Source organism: Gavialis gangeticus, unplaced genomic scaffold (assembly GCF_001723915.1).
Source record: "Gavialis gangeticus isolate Ggan-Ray unplaced genomic scaffold, GavGan_comp1, whole genome shotgun sequence".
Taxonomy (NCBI): Eukaryota; Metazoa; Chordata; order Crocodylia; family Gavialidae; genus Gavialis; species Gavialis gangeticus.
The window spans coordinates 24781475-24782102 of NW_017729006.1; positions in this window are offsets into that span (position 1 = coordinate 24781475).

Genomic DNA, 628 nt, shown 5'->3' on the forward strand with positions numbered 1-628 from the left:
GTTGGCAGCATATACTTAGGATTTTTCCGAGACACTAGGGAAGTTTCTTTCACTGGAGTTTTTCAAGAAGAGGTTGGATAAGCAGTGATCAGGGATTAGCTAGGAGTAACAATGCCTGGAGAGCATTGTGAAGAGCAACATTTGGAAATCCAGGATACCCCACATACACATGACTTGGAGATCATGAGAAGAGCTCTGCAGTCCAGGGCTCCCCAAACATCATGGTTATAAAAGAAGACTAAAGGAGCAAGAATAAATTCATAGAGGAGATGAGATCACAGAAAAGGGAGTTCTGGCTCTCAGATTAAGGTGTAATGTATGCAGTGATGTTTACTGCTCCTGGGTGGCAGAGCCGTGTAGACAGCATTTGTTTTTTCCATGGTTCTGGGCTTTGCTGATTACCATAGGAGACTGCGAAGGATCCCCTCTGCTCTATAGGTGTCAGGGCTTCTTTTCAGTTTCCTCAGAAGCTTTGAGAGGTGGTTACAGCCAAAGCTAAGAATTGTGACTAGGGTGTGCTAATGCTTTTGCTGGGACTAAAAATCCTGGAGGTTCCTGGTTAAAGGGTCTTGCTCCTCTGCTGTGGGTTAGACCTAGACATGGGCGACTGGTGCCACCTGAGTTGGGG